The sequence below is a fragment of the Amblyomma maculatum genome, chromosome 10 (assembly GCF_055883805.1).
Source record: "Amblyomma maculatum isolate TAMU_Amacu chromosome 10, ASM5588380v1, whole genome shotgun sequence".
In the NCBI taxonomy this organism is placed as follows: domain Eukaryota; kingdom Metazoa; phylum Arthropoda; class Arachnida; order Ixodida; family Ixodidae; genus Amblyomma; species Amblyomma maculatum.
Genome location: NC_139353.1, coordinates 165,623,308 through 165,636,630, shown reverse-complemented (window position 1 = coordinate 165,636,630; position 13,323 = coordinate 165,623,308). Strand labels below are relative to the sequence as shown.

At 45.0% G+C, this 13,323-nt stretch overlaps 1 protein-coding gene and 1 long non-coding RNA gene across 3 annotated transcripts in view; one reads left to right on the top strand and one right to left on the bottom strand.

Annotated features, from left to right (window-relative positions):
* The window catches only part of LOC146177848 (BTB/POZ domain-containing protein KCTD3), a 178,325-nt gene that overhangs the window by 47,086 nt on the left and 117,916 nt on the right, over positions 1 to 13,323 (top strand). The gene's annotated exons all lie outside the window — the stretch shown is intronic.
* LOC146177850 (uncharacterized) lies at positions 3,214 to 13,162 on the bottom strand. Its single transcript, XR_014701097.1, has 3 exons — positions 13,023 to 13,162; positions 12,196 to 12,303; positions 3,214 to 3,280 (listed from the first exon to the last, which is right to left on the bottom strand). It is a non-coding gene; the product is annotated as an uncharacterized LOC146177850 (long non-coding RNA).

The window sequence follows — 13,323 nt, the reverse complement described above, 5'->3', positions numbered from 1 at the left end:
CCCGCTGTGCTGGTGCAGTTGACGTACTCGACTTCTGTGTCCAAGGGTGTGGGATTCAATCCTGACTGGGGTGACTGCTTTTCAATGGGAGCGAATACTAACAAAGGCGCCCGCGTGTACTGCGCGGTACGGTAAAAACCCAGCCAGATGGTCGAAATTCTCGGAGCCTTCCACTATATACGGCGTATCTCACAGCCTGGTCGAGTTGCTTCGGGACCTCATAAACCAAACCAAACTATCTTTTGCAGTGCAGTTTAATTCGTCCCCCACGTACCCACCTCGCATACACAGCATATGTAACGCGACTCATTCGAACATTTGACCTCGAGAGCTATTATTCGAACTGAAGTGGAAGCGCGAATTTTCATGTGGCACTTGATCTCAGTGCGTGGTTATGCATATGTTTGTTGTGAACATAAAATATGGAAAAATAAGTAAATTCTTTTACTATATATTTTGCGCGGCCGGATTTACAAGCAATGGTACATCCAGCAGCCAAATGACCGTGTATATCGAACAATTTGTTTAAATTATTCCATGGTCGTCTCTATAACAAATCCAATGCGTAAGATGTGCATCAGAGTGCATCGCCGAACTTTCTTCCTCTGATGTGCTCTTTATTCGCTTCGCTGGTTACGCGACTGCCATAGGGCTGCGCTATAAACTGAACTCGATAAAATATTTTAATTATGTGCTCAATTAGTAGAGCTGGGCTTACCTGCTTAGTACAATAATCAGCGAAAATTGATGTCCATTAGCAACCAAACTGGAAAGAGGGTTGAATCCGTGCCGCGGAGGGCGTGGCGTCGCTGGGAGAATCGACGGCGACGATGCGCCGGCCGACAGCTTCCAGTCGATGACCAGATGCATAGCATGCTCGGTCTGTAGAGGTGACCGCTGCACAAGTGCTGCCGATATTTTACGTCGCAGTTGACAAGGTTGGTTGGTTAACCAACCAGTCGACAAGGAAGAAGTGAAAGGGATGAAGTTGACTTACGTTTCACTCTCTCCAGGCGTTTTAATTGAGCAGTGGCTCGTTCATGTTTGGTGTCAGCGCTGCGTTTTCATTTTTAGTATCAATCAAGCATGCAGCTCGATCAGAACACTGTTAATTGTGCTTGAGGGAGTATGTATGACAAACACTAAGTGACGACTAGATATATCAAATTTTCTTTATTAAAAATAGTAGCTGGCAGGGCTCTTATCTGCAGGTATACGTAAAGCCTGATAGCATCTGGTTTAAGCACCCTTCCATATATATTTCATGGAAATCAGGTTAAGCCTAGCTGAGTCCACTTAGAAAGGTACCCTCTCGCAAAACGTGGCTTGCCAGTGCGAAAGCACGAAGGTGCTGTATAGAAACTAGCAAATGTCGTCCTTGCATGATGGAAACTGGCAGCTTGAAATATGAAATCTATGTGTGCCAGGAGGAATTCTATGTAATATTAAGCATTGCAATACTTTGCTTGAAAGCATATGCTTTTTTTTTTGCTCATTAGTTTCATTCACAGTGCACATGGGGTGTCCATTCAGAGACATCTACTCTATTTTCCTTTTCCAAAAGCTTGCTTTGTCCCTGACAGAGTACTGCCAAATTTTTCACTTTTTTAGGCTAAGAAATTTCTCACTGCAAAATTGGAAAGTGTACCAAGCAATTAAGTAAGGCAACAATGCTATGCTTCAGAATACTCAGGCTACTAGAGGCATTAAGCTGAAGGTTTCATCATTAAAATCTTGTCAAACATGAGGATAGTCCGAAACTGAATTGATAAACTACTGAAGTTAATACTGCATTTATGGTTCCAAAAATGGCTGGGATCACACGTGCATGCTGATGGTACAGTGTTGCAACTTTTGCTGCTATACGTACCTTAATACTATTTCTCAATCTTTTGGAACGCTGTCATCTTGACAATGCTATTTTTTTAACTGCTGATTTTACTTACAATTACTGTGCCTAAAGGTTAAAGGTGTGGGAAAGGTTATACCAGAAACTGAAATACACCTAAATTGAGCAAATGCAACAAATATTTCGGGGGCACTTCTGCACCGCTGTTAAGGAAAACATGCCACAGCATTTACGACTCCTGTATTCTCATCCCTGTACATTTAGTTGGCTACTTGTTGACTCACCAATCTTAGTTTGCGCTTTTATCACACATACCAATTTGTAAGTTTACTAATTATCACATGTGAATGAACTCCCAACTCACACATCTGACTTGGGATTCTGAAAGGCAATGAGTTTTTCTCATGTCAAAGGAGCCGCTTGGGTAGGCAGCTGGACCATACCATGGTCCCCACATCACCCAGACCAATCCATCCGGTCATACCATCTGCCAGTCATCCTTGTCGCTCAAATTGCCTTTTTTGGTAAATATGACCTTTTAATGCAATCACATTAAATTAGGCGAGGGCTTCAACTATTGTTACATGTAAAGAATTACTGCACACGCTTTTTTTTATGCCCTTTTATTATGCTGCCTCACCATTCCAATAGCATAGAGGCACAGCAATAGCGTATTGAGAGGGTATCCAAGGTTAGAATCTCATTGCTGCAAGCATGTCACCTCGCTATTGAACACAATTCACTTTGAAGGGCCAAGATTACAATATTTTAGTAAAGTGATTAGCACTGCCAAATGTTCGAGCATTACATGAGGCGACAGTATGGGTGCATCCCACAGACAAGGGCATTGCAATTAAGTTGCTGCTCATCTGCAAAATATTGAATTAAACCACTCTTCTGCAATTCAACAAACACCGCCCACTTTGCCTTTCCATCACCAGGCCCCGTCTGCAGTTCCAAGCATCTTCATTGGGCTTACCTCTAAATATTGTCTACGAAAGATATCTGTGAACTTTTCTTACTTCACTGGTTTTGCAGATTATTTCCTGTCTCAAAAGGAATAACAGAAATACATGGGGTTCTACGACTCATACAGTAAATACTTACCTTTCTAGGTAGGCTACAAAAGGGAAGTAATGCAGAAGGTAGGCAGTCTAAACATAAATGAGTGTGTCAACATGGTGTTTTGGCACTGGAGTGTTTATTACTCCAATCATGTGCGTTATTAATGAATGAAAAGGCACATAGGTAGGAATACTTTATTTTGACACAGAAGCTATGGCCAACGTGTGTAAGCGAAGTGCAGACTTGTGAGTACACTGTTGAGACAGTAGCACAGGGAGCAGTCAACTTGGGCCAGGGAATGCCATGCTTTGAAAGGTGGGCAGCTGTTGTGATCTCTCGACTAGCATCAGTCACGTGCAGGATCGGCTGTCATGGGGAGAAGAAACAAAAGTATGCAAGCTCAGAAATTCAGAGACGTACTAAATTTATATAAAAAGATAACAGGACTGCAGACTATGCAGCAGCTCATATATTCTAATAGTGGATTTGCATATGGTCACTACACCCTCAAAAAGGAAAAGCACAAATGCTGAATTCATGACTCGTCAAAGGAACCAGACCAAAAAGAAAAGTGTGCACCATGTAGCATAGCTCAAGAATGAGAAAAGCCAAAACAGCGAAAAGGTTACCCTAAGTAAGGCCAGTACTAGTGCTCTCTGCATGCGTGCGACAATGTATCACTGCAGTGCACATGCACAGCAGAAATGGACACCGTGGGTGGTAAAGAATTTATATGAAATTATCAACACTGGCCGCAGACATCAGAACAGACCGGTGATTGTGCTTTGGTGTAACGCAAGCGTGCGGGCTTTGTTTGGTAGGTTGTGAAGCATATAAATAAACGTTGAGACATCTTGAAAACCATGTGTGCACATTTTCATTTGCTGCTGCATCCAAGAAGTTTCACTTGCACTGTTCATTAGACGACATGCGTTGCTCTCGAATTGTGGCGTTTGTCGACTACACAGCATGATTCCAGAATCGCGACTAATTCAGCTGTGGACTTTTCATTTTCTAAACTTGCGAAATCCTTCCTATGGGCTGTGAAAAAGAATGAGGAACTGTTCCACCCAAATGTAGTCGCTCGCACATGAAGCAGGCACAAGTCATTTTGTGCCAAACAGTAGTTTCCATACAAGTAACAAGAAGTTCTCTAGCTATGTGACAGGACCATAGCTATTTACTTTGAGGGTGGCCACAGCAAACAGGCAACAACCACAAGATGGCCAAATCCCTCACTGAACTGCAGCACCACAACAGTTGCTACAATGCCAGCATCATAAAACCTCTGGCTGTCTTTGATATACAGTCCTCATCACAAATACAACAGCTCATGTTGTTAAGGAGGCTGTCCATGAGCATCTTACTTCTCAAAGCAGCTGAAAGTATTGCAAACTGAGACCAACACTTGACTAAGTGCAGTAGCAGCACTACTAAGATTCAGTGTGTTAATGGAGTATAGACACCCTGAAACAGATAAGACAAAAATCAATTATAGATTATTTAGCGGTTGAAGATAAAAATCAGGTGATGATCTGTACAGAGTACTGTCTTGCATGTCGTTAACAAGCAAAATGCGACCAAGATTAGGTGCATATGCTCCTGTAAGATGAAGTACTGCACTGGCCTAGCCCAAGCAGTGCGAGTACCTCCAGTCAAAACGCTTTCAAGTGCCATCATCCATGAGATGGTTGCCCAATAGCAATCGGAATTTTCATAATGCTGCGTTCCTTATCTTCAGCCAGCATTTTTCACTCTTCCCAATGGATGCAACCCTCCCCAAAACTACAAATTGAAGACATCAATTCAGTCATGCAGAACTGTTAATAATGACCTGAACCACAAACCAACTTGGAGAGGTAGAAGCAGGCTCGAGCACTTTGAAGCTATAAAACTGAAGTTTTGAAGCATTCAAATTGTTTTGGAGCACGTTTCTAAAGTCAAATGATTTTATTAGCTGAATATTTTATACCTGACATACCAAAATAACCTATTTGATTCCTTTTTATTCAAAGATCAATGCATTGCTGAAAATATAAGACTAACAGCCAAAACATGTACAGATATTTAAAATAACACAAACAACCTTAGAAACAATTTGGAACAAACTAGCAGAAAATGCAATGCTTGTTTCCATACTTGATGCCCGAACGATAAGTTCGACTAAAAACATGACTATTTTAGCCTGAGATATGTGGACTATACCACTATGATGTGCTCAAGCACCACTGGACTAGTTCGGAGTTCACATCAATAGGCAGCACATTTCCACTCCCTATCGTGTGCATATAATTTTTTTTATCCATGCCTGTTCTGATAAAATTTCCAAGGCACTGGTCAGCAATCCCTTCAGTGAGGATAGACTGCACTCAAGGGTAGCCCTTTCCCCCTTCAGATACCCTACTCCATGGCCTTCTGTCAGTGGCTTCTCACGTTTTCGCTTGAGTGGCACCCGAGCTTAATTTTAACACGTTAATGATGGGCCCTGCATGCCTGCCCAACACTTGTGACATTTCTAATGATTGACACCTTCATGGTGTCACACCCATAATACTGTATGTTTTTGTCTGACGTATGTTTGACAAGCTTATTATTAACAAAGAAGTTCAATGAAATAGATCTACGACTGCCAGAAACGAGGCTCATGCTGGTCTGGCTTATGGGATTTCGGTAAGATGTGTTGTCGGCCTAGCGCTCGTCCTGTACCCTGTCTTGTGTGTGTTTTTGTTCGCGCTACTATAAGATGTCTGAAGTACTGCACCAACTAGGTAGCGCTCGTCCTGTACCCTGTCTTGTGTGTGTTTTTGTTCGCGCTACTATAAGATGTTATGGGATTTAACGTCCCAAAGCAACACAGGCTATGAGAGGCTCATGCTCTTCTATTTAGCAGAAAAGGAAAAATATATAAACGCTCTGTTACGACACAGGTATGCAAACCAACAGAATGAAATTGAGGAAGCATATAATTAACTAAAAAAAAAAAGTCTGCATTGGTGATGAACGGTAATTAGTAGTGTATCTACTGTCAAATGAAAAATAACTCATTGCAAACTAGAAAAACAAAAACAAGAAACATGCCACCGTTGATGTCCGAGACCTGCACATTATGCATCCCATGCTTTACAAACTAGCTACAATGATGGCTGTGAAATCTTTTCAAGCTATTTATGTTGCATGTATCCCAACATAGACAGCGTTCACCAGTGCTCAACTAAACCGCAGCAGCAGACGTGGGAATGCCCTGTAAATACAGCAACAAGGTTAACAACTGGGCGAATTGGTAACCATTCATTTTAAGCCAGCCAAAAGACTAGACACAGAGAAGCCAGCCTCATCTCGTTAGCTTCTATTCCCTGTCTTGTTTTTTGGCTGGTTTAAAATAAAATACAGCAAGTGCCAAGTAGACCATGTGGAGTGTGGTGTCTGAAGGGTTGTGTATGAACGAGCCGCGCCGGCGCGCCACTGCTTGTAGTGTGCCCAACCTCCGACAGGCAGCGAGACTCACGGATTCGGGCAGTACGGCCAGTGTGACTCTTTCGTCTTCCCACGACAACTCTAAACTGTTAGAAATTCGCTGAAAAAGAATGTATTAGTTTAGGCTGTTTACAGTCTCCAAACACACCACGAAATATGTCAGCTGTATTGCATTTCGCTTCTGCTTAAGGGGGGACATGGCCCTTAAGATTATTTTCCAATTTTTGACCAAATTTGATAAAACCTGGCATTCTGATTCAGTTTCTTGCACTGATTTCAAACATGTAACCATTTTTCCAGCTGCCCAATCAGAATACCAGGTTTTATCAAATTTGTTGAAAAACGTAGGAAAAATAGCTTTAAGAGCCATGTCCCCTTTAAAAGCAACCAGTTTGGCCATGATTTCAATTCGTGAGATCGCATTCAATTAGAATGAAAAAAAAAAATTGTCATCGGACTTCTTGCGAGGATGCTTTAATATTTAGACACCGTGTGCAGCAAAATATAACTGATTAAAATTTCGAGGAAACGCAAAGTAGCCAATAGCGTGCGTATGTAGCCTTCACGCCATGCCAAAACTGCCGTTCGTCAAGCGTAGGTACCACCTCCGTCAAAGAAAGAGAAAGCCAATATTCTTCTCGATTTAATTATCTGTGAACTGGAGGCGACGGCGGTAGACAAAAGACAAGAAGCTCAGGCGGCATGCCCGCCCTGTGGTGTGCGAGAGGTGCTGTTATATAATAGCTCACAACAGCACTGCTGCCAGGGCCGGCACGTGTTCTGGCTGCAATGCTCTTCACTGAGGCGTGTCCCCCCGCCCTCAATTTCCTCTGTCGAGAAAGATGGCGCCGCTGCGGCAGCAAGACTGTATCTGTGGCTGAGGCGTCATGAGTGTTGAACACCAACCTTGAAAAAGATAGCACCTCACCAAGCGTTCGAATGTTGGCCCTTCCCAGTGGTTTGTATGAGGTTTCCAGTTCCTAGCCTCCAGTGGTATATAAAACTGACCATATGAGAAAGCGCCTTATCGCAGACCAGCCTCATCTGGCGCTACTCTAATTTATTAGGCGAACTCCCCGCTGCACCACACCAGCATAACCCGCACATGGCATTTTACGCTTTAAAACATGCAAGAGCGGTGTCTGACTGCTGCTCTTTAGTCACCGAGGGGAGTAATTTCATATATTCGTTTGTATCGTTCAATGTGGCCGGCGCGCGCCTAATTGTTTACGACACTGATTGACTATTTAAAAATTGCTCATTAAAGATTTATCTTATTTCATCGTCAAGGAGATTTCTAAACTCTATCGAGCCTTTGCGGCTATTTCAGTTATGAGACGTTCCAATCAACAGATTAAAATGAAAACCATACCCACATTTGGTTTTGAATTTTCTCATGTGGAGAAAAAAAAAAAAGTGTACATGACGCCAAAAAAAACAACAAAAGGGCTATGTCTCTGGAGCAATGGTCCCAAACCGGCTCAAAGTGTGAGGACGCCGTAGCAGAGGCGTCCGGATCACTTCGGCCACCTGGGATTCTTCAATGAAACTGCCATCGTCAAGTATATGCCTGCCATGCTTTCAGCTTCGACCAAAATGCTGTCTCCCAATTAGGATCAGACTAGGGTATCCCAGCTCAGTACTCGAGAGCTTTAATGACTAAGCCACCGCGGTGCCGTAATAAGTAAATAAATAAGCTAAGAAGACTAAACTTCTTTCTCGGAGCGTATCATGGTCATTTCATCCATTTCACTGCAGCGACGCCGCGAATGTGTATTTTACTCCGACAAAGTGACTATAAAGGACATCGGCCCTCTGTGTACAAACCCGAATCCGGCTCAGACCCGTACGTTTAAGCCCACCCCGAGTACAGCAAAAATGTTCATGTGTCGGCCCAGACGGCCCGTGGGTTGAGCCGCACCCAGCTTTTGGGCCTGTCCATGCCCACGCAGTGTCGTGTGAAGCGCGTGCTACCTTCAGCTGACGCTTCTACATAAGGTTTGACGATCTTCTATTTTTTCGGTTCCTGGGGTTGCCTTTCAGTGGTTCGCTTTCTACTTTTCGATGTCTGAAAGGTAGGCAAGCAGGCAGAGAATATAGTGGGGACCGCTTCCTTTGCAAGCAACGCTTTGCAGCATATGCCCATTTAACTCTGTCGTCCATGTTTTGGACACAAACCTGGGCTCGAAGTGCCCCTCACAAACAGTGACAGTACAGCTTCTTTGCATGCCTTGGCATGCCGGCCACCATAGCTGAAGTCGTTCGACATCTTTTCGCACCGAAGAAAGCTGACATTTTTCATTGCAGAATATGTAGCCTGTATTGCAGCGGTGAACAATGCACTTTTTTCCACATTACATTACATTACAACTTAGAATATACCATGATCGAAGAAAGGCGTGGAGCGGGGGCGTCAGCGAGATAAACAAAATGCGCACCGATGCAAGTTGAGAACTGACTGGCAATCTTGCGGCGCCAGTTAAGTTTGCGGGCTTCGCCCAGAAGGAGATTCCGAAGCAGCGGCCAAGGTCAAGGGGCAGCTTGACGCGGGCTGATTTATGACGGTCACGCAGGCGACCGCTTCTCGGAAGTGAGCCCAGAACACACGGCAGCGGGCGACGCTGCCGGCTCTGTCCGTCCCGCGACGGAGGCAGAGCAGTGCAAGTGGAAGGCACAGCATAAGCGCATTGGTTGTGGGTTCGGCGCTAACTGCTGTGTCTCCCGGTTCGAGTGGAGAGGGCGCAGAGGCCATAAATCCCGAAACGCGGCGTAACACGGGCCTGGGGAGAACGCGCTGTTGACATGTCTTCATGGGAAGGCGCCTGTACGTCCCTTTGAATCCGCCGCCCGTGCGCAACCAAACAAGGGCAGGGATCGGAATGTTTGGGCCTCAGGTTTGCGTGTGTGTGTCTATGTGTGTGTTTTCGGAAGTGTAACCGTCGACGCCGTTTGTCTTTGCGACTGCTTGGCACCTCTTGCGTGGGAGGATTTTGGAGAGGCAGAAATCACAGATGTATGTGTTTGTGTGCGCAACCACTCGCCGCGTAGTGCATGCTTTGTGTTTGTATTACTTAACATGCATAAGAGAGGGGTATATATGTGGCACAGCGATTGGCCAGCCCATTTTGAAGGACTGCATGTTATTGGCCACAGAGTGACTAGTCGTTGATTGGTTAACGGACTAGACTCGAATTTTGAGCGCTAAGGAAGGAGCGTTGGGACAGTCGGGCTCGGAGGACGGTTGGGCTCAGACGAGGGCAGACGGGTTGTTCGAGGAGGGAGGCTAGGCTGACGGAGGTCTCAAGGGACTCCGGCCTTAAGTGTAGCAGAAGGCCAAGGTCTGATTCTGCTAGCCTCTGACCTCCGATCGTGCACCCAGTTGCGGTTAGCCCTCTATGTTTTGATATCACATCTGACGACGTTATTGTAAATAGTTTGTAAACAAGTGTAAATAAATGTGTGCAGTCGAGAAGAGAAGTCCTCATCTCCGCACCGCAATGTGTTGCTGAGCTACGGACGCAGCGGTGGTCACCAACACCACTCGGTACGAGCGAAGGCAGAAGAAACAGCAAGAAGCACCTGTGTATAGGGAAGCCCATCTATTCCCCACGCCTTTGCCCGAAGAGTTTAACTGCACCCAGCGAACCCGCGGCCACCAACAGTCAACGCAGTCTCTCGACAGCCTACGGAAATCGGAGCATCAGTATTGTCACTTACTGTTCGGTGCGGAGCGGCCCGTTCACACACTTCTAACACCATGATGCGGAGGTTGTGGGTCCGGGCTGACCAGTGGCACATAGTAGCTTTTTGCTAAACAATTACCTTTCAGACAAACTCATTATGAATTATCCATTGACCCCCCCGCCATTATGGGCATAGAGCAGGGAGTCTCAAACTCATATTGCTATGTGGGTTGCATTGAGAAAGCTTTTTCTCTCATGACCCAGGAGCCAGAAATCAACAAAACAACAGGAAACAAAGTACAATAAATAACAATAAAATGAACAAAAATAAGCAAAACTTCGTTTTGTCAGACCAAGCCCTCCTATTATTGCAAAAGAAAAGCCGCTTCAGGATCGCTCGGAGAGGGTACTGAAATGGTACACCTGTTAATAAATACTACCACACTTATAATCCTCAAAAAACAACTTGGAAATAAAAGAGAAGGCAAGGATGTCTGGTTCCTTGCTTTGAAGGCATAGTGATGTCAAATAAAAGTTCACGCAGATTAAGTCGTCAACGCCTTTTAAAAAATGAATGCATACTAACTGGTACAAAGTCCGAGTTTATTTTAGTTGAAAATTAGGGCTGGTGGTAATGCTTTCAAAAATGTCAGCTGAAAAGTTTGAGCTGGCGGACTGCATCACGCAGCTCCGCGGGCCGTGCGCCAAGGCCCCTGGCATAAAAGGATAATCTTTGATGAGCGGAAAGAAAGTGTTCGATGTTGGCGAGAAGATAGTGGATGGAGTGGAGAGGCTGCATTCCCCCTTCTCAGCAAGGGAAACTAGAATGCTTCTTTGCTCGTCAAGTGAAGAGGATATACTTTAGGCAGGCATTGCCTCTGCTACGAAATGGGCACCACCCTAGGCAGTGTACACCTGGCCAATGTTTTAACAGTACCACGTGACCGTCGACTGCCCGGCACTGCTGCGCCGGAAGATGCAGGAGTGCGAGGGCGTGCTCACAATTCTTGATGCTGCAGTGAACCTCGTTTGCTACGCTGCTTTGATCAATGTGAAGCAACCCTGCCACAATTGGCTGGTAGGCATGTCGGTGCCCGGAGAAGCTGTCATTGTTTGTTTTTAGCCGCAATAGTATCTGCATATCATGCGAATAGTATCTCCAAAGAACACACATTTCCAATAAAAAATCCAACTTTCCCCATAACTCTTGCCATCGATACTTTCATTGCTTGGAAAAAAAAAAAAAAAAATGAAAAAAAAAATACGAGACAGTATTTGCAAATAGAACCAGGGACAAGTGTAAAATTTGGAACGTTACAAGCTTGCACAGATTTAATCCACAAGCACATAGCAGAGCGCGCTCAGAACTCCGATATGAAACTAGATTCAAGGGGTTGCTGCCAACGGAGCAGAACAGCCAAGTAGACAACACTCGCTGAAGCAGCATGATTACATCTCCCTGCTTGTTACCTCTCCTGATTTCCACTTTGTTTCTGCTCGGACAGTCGATGCTCGAGCTATACTGTTAAAGAATAGGCAGGGTGTATATTCTGTGCTGCTTGCCCTGCAAGCCATTGATGCCAATCTTGCAGACCTCATTTTATCTTTCACAGTGGTTTCCAAAGCTATAAAGTTCTTGCAGGAACTTTGTCACACACACACACACACACACACACACACACACACACACACACACACACGCACACACGCACGCACACACACACACACACAAAAAAAAAAAAGCAACACAACCGACCTGTGCAGGAATATCATTTGTTAAAGAAGGCAGCTTTGCCAGTTTTTCACAGCGAATTGAGAAGACAATATAGCGTGGTTTGATCTTCCATCTTGCGCAAACATTTGTTTGTTTTTGGAGCTAGTCTGGTTTTCTTAGTCTGAATCAACTGTTACATTGCACACTGTTTGCAATGCATTAATTGCAACTGAGAAAGAAAGGCTGCAAACTACAAGCTGGACACTGCAACTGCAGGAATGCTTGCTTGTTTGATTCATTCATGCACTCTATGCAAACTGGGGACCTGTGCCCAAGCATGTTCCCCATGTAAAACAAATGACCAGTTGCCGTGGCACAGCAATTGTTTTGAAATTAAGTACAGGGCTCACCTTGTGGCGTTTGAGCATATGCTGTCTCCGCCTTTCATAGTCCCATTTGTTCAGCCTCAGCAATCAGCAAGTACATGCTAGACTCCAAAACACATACCAGGAAGGTCCCTGCGTACCAAATATTAGACGTCAGCTTATAAGCGATCTTCACACACACAAAACAAATTGAATTTAAAACAAGTACATGTTGATGCACTTTAAACACAAGGCGAAATCGCTTACCTCACCGTAATCAGAAAGCGGCCCTGCATACATTTGACCGTGCGCAGTCATAAAATGAGGTATGAAATCATTACACCGCGTCATAGCAACGAGGGCCACACAAAATGATAGTATGTCGCACAAATGGTTAGTACGTCGTGGTGCATCGAAACAAAAGCTTCCCACAAAGGCCTGTGTGATCCTCGCCTTTCCTGCTTCTACGCGTTGTTTTGTCATGTCCTAGTACCTCCTAAAGTCCCTCTATCAGCTCAGAGACGTTACAATCATTAACTATTCACCCAGACAGGTGCGGAAAGTACCCAAGTTTCCCGCCCTTTTCAAGCGCACGCAAGACTGATAGTCAGGCGTGCTTTACATGACGTGAGATTTTCGCGCGGTTGGCCTAATAAACGGTATTTAACCGCATGTTCCTTAGTGTCGAACTGCGTTGAGCTTTCGATTGAGACCTTCGATAATACACCTTTGGGGCGTTCGGGCCCACTGCCGGCCAAGCAGGCTCAATGGTCAACAGAACATTCGGGCGCACGGACGTGGACGGACAGTGGGCAATGACTCAATACATGCATACTGAAGTATCTTAAGAATAGAAAAAATTGCTTACGTACCGTACAACACGAGAGCACACGGCTGACACGGCGACACAGCTCTCCCGCCTCCCACCATAAAAGACGACCAGCCATTTTGCTACTAAAAGCAACACAAAACCCACAAAACAATAGCCGGATGTGACGTTTTTCTTAAACCGGATAATACGTCATGGGTTGCAGCAAGCATTTGGCTCCTGCAACCCGGTTGCAGGAAGCATTCCGCTGCTGCAACCGGGTCGCAGCAGACGGCGCCCTGCCGATGTCGCTGAAACGGTCAAAAACAGCCAAAAGAATCCAGCAGCATCCGGAAGTGACCGCG